The sequence below is a fragment of the Mus pahari genome, chromosome 6 (genome assembly GCF_900095145.1).
Source record: "Mus pahari chromosome 6, PAHARI_EIJ_v1.1, whole genome shotgun sequence".
NCBI lineage: Eukaryota > Metazoa > Chordata > Mammalia > Rodentia > Muridae > Mus > Mus pahari.
The window spans coordinates 879,697-882,331 of record NC_034595.1 but is presented as its reverse complement, the minus strand read 5'-3'; the positions used below and the strand labels follow the sequence as shown (position 1 = coordinate 882,331).

At 45.7% G+C, this 2,635-nt stretch overlaps 1 pseudogene; it reads left to right on the top strand.

Moving 5' to 3' along the window:
- The first annotated feature begins 1,564 nt into the window (after positions 1–1,564).
- LOC110323196 overlaps positions 1,565–2,635 on the top strand; it is a 23,453-nt pseudogene continuing 22,382 nt past the window's right edge.

Sequence of the window (2,635 nt, the reverse complement as noted above, 5' to 3'; positions counted from 1 at the left end):
TTTTTTTTTTTTTTTTTTTTTTTTTTTTTTTACAATGATAGCAATGTGTACCTGTATTGTCCAGTCAGTAACCAGCACCCAAGTGTGGTTATGGAGCCCCTGAACCACAGCCAGTGGGCTGAAGGACCTGAACTTTAATTTTATTTATTTAAATACCCATGTGGCTGCAGGCTTCCACAGTGGGACCTCTCGGCTGTGGAGATGTCTACAGGAATATATTGTGCCAGTATTTGACTTCCTAGGAAGCTGATGTGGCTTCCTTATCCTGTGCTGGACACCACAGAGGTCACCAAGAGAAAGACACACAGTCTCTGGTTCCATAGAACTCATACCTTGCTGAGGAGAGACAAGGTGGGCAGAGATGACGGCCCCAGCCTTACAACCCTGCAGATAGGTGGAGCAAAACAGGAAGCCATTCATTCAGCTGGGGTTCCTGAACCTGTGCTGTGGGGAGAGGGGAGGGGGAGGGGCAGGAAAAGCCTTTCTGAGGAGGGACCAGCATGGACAATGACTTGATGACACAGAAGAATGTGGACTGTCCAGAGTGCAGTAGGAAGGGGCTGTGGTGACACGTGCCTGTGGCTCTAAAGCTTGGGATGCTGAAGCAGATTGCTGTGTTTGAAACCAGCTTGGACTACGGTGAGTTCTAGTCTAACCTGGGCTATAGAGTGAGACCGTGTCAGAAAAACAAAACAAAACAAACAAAACATCATGCATGGTGGTACTTGCCTTCGGAGGTGGAGGCAGGAAGATGAGGAGTTCAAGGTCATCTTTGGCTACAAAGAGAGTTTGAGGGCAACTTGTACAATACAAGACACCGCTTAAAATAACAATAACGATAATAATGTAAAATAAAAATAATAGACCACAAAGGCCACAAATTGGATTGTGACTGGATTCCCTGGTCCATGGAACATAACTGAATTAGCATCGCAGACATCAGATCACCGCCCAGAGCCTTCCCTGCCTACCACACACTGCCTGGCCCCAGGGGTTCTCCCCATCACCAAATAAGATGCTACAGCCCATTGCTCATGGACCTTTCAGGATGCTAAAGCAAGGCGGTGCAGATGATGCTGACAAGCATAGCTGCCCACAAGCCTGCCCCCTTGAATTACATTTGTGTTAGCCTTGGTTCGTTGTTCTTTAGGAGAAGAAAATTTTCTCTCCGCAAGTTGGAAGCTCAGGTGGGTGGGGTCTTACCCCAAGAGCACCTCTTCTTGGGTTCTGCTCCAAACCCTAAATTTACTGGTGTTGTTTTTCCTCTCTAAACTGTAAATACAGTATGTACATATATAGTACATATATATGTATATATATATATATGTACACACACATGTAATTTTAAAAATCGATCTATTTGCTCTTTTCCATTGTAAACCTACATAAGAGTGATTAATAATAACCGTGCAGATTTTGTGAGGAGACAGAGTGTGGCTGTGTGGTTCATTGCTGCTGTAGCTCCAGTGTCTTGGCGTAGACCCACAGTAAGAGAGGCAGTCTCTTCTCTCTCTCCTTCCTCTTGTGAGATTTGTTTTTTTGATCTTCAGCTACATCAAAGGAGATGGCTAGCAATGTCACTAACAAGACAGATCCTCGATCCATGAATTCCCGTGTATTCCTTGGGAATCTCAACACTCTGGTGGTCACGAAGTCTGATGTGGAGGCCATCTTTTCAAAGTGTGGCAAAACTGTGGGTTGCTCTGTGCATAAAGACTTTGCCTTTGTCCAATATGCTAATGAAAGAAATGCCCGAGCTGCTGTAGCTGGAGAGGGTGGCAGAATGATCGCTGCAGAGCCAAAAGTGACAGAGGAAAAGCAGGTGTGAAACGATATGTAGCAGAGATGTAAGGGTCATTACCAGAATCCCCTCTCCGTTCCCTCTGTTCAGGCCCTCATTTGACTTGGACCGTGACTTTCAGTGGGAAGAAGACTTATCCAGCCGTGTTCTTCCTCCTCCTCCTGTTGCTCCAGCTGTGGTTCCTTCCAAACACCAGCGTGTTTCGGGGAATACCTCACGAAGGAGCAAAAGTGGATTCAATTCGAAGAGTGGACAACGGGGATCTTCTTCCAAGTCTGGAAAGTTGAAAGGTGGAGCTGAATCAGATAAAACAAAAAGTGGATTCTCTTCTGGAAAGCCTGGAAAAAAAATTGAAAAAGAACAAAGCAAGCAAGCAGTAGAGATGAAGAATGAAAAGTCTGAAGAGCAGAGCAGCGCCTTTGTGATGAAAGACGAGACTGATGTGAAGATGGAGCTGAGGCAGGTGCAGGTGACTCTGCTGAGGAGGGTGACTGCTACATCCACTCCAGTAGTGACAAGCGCGACAGGCCCCAAAAACCTGGGTGCTGTCCTGAGGCGAAAAGTTCATGGAAACTTAGTCTCCTGGAATCGTCGCATCCTCTATTACGCGAATGCTCCAATGTCCTTGCTTTAGTTGGTAAACAGATCTGTGTGCTTTTCCTTAATATTGCTTTATTATAAGTGCTCCTAAGGATCGATTTTTTTGACATATAGCTAAGATAGATTCTAGGCAGTCCTTGATCCGCCCCGGGCATGGATAGCTAAGTCACTGCCCTACACAGGAACTTACCATTCTCTAGGAAGAAGGAAGTTTGTGATCTAAGGAGGAACCAG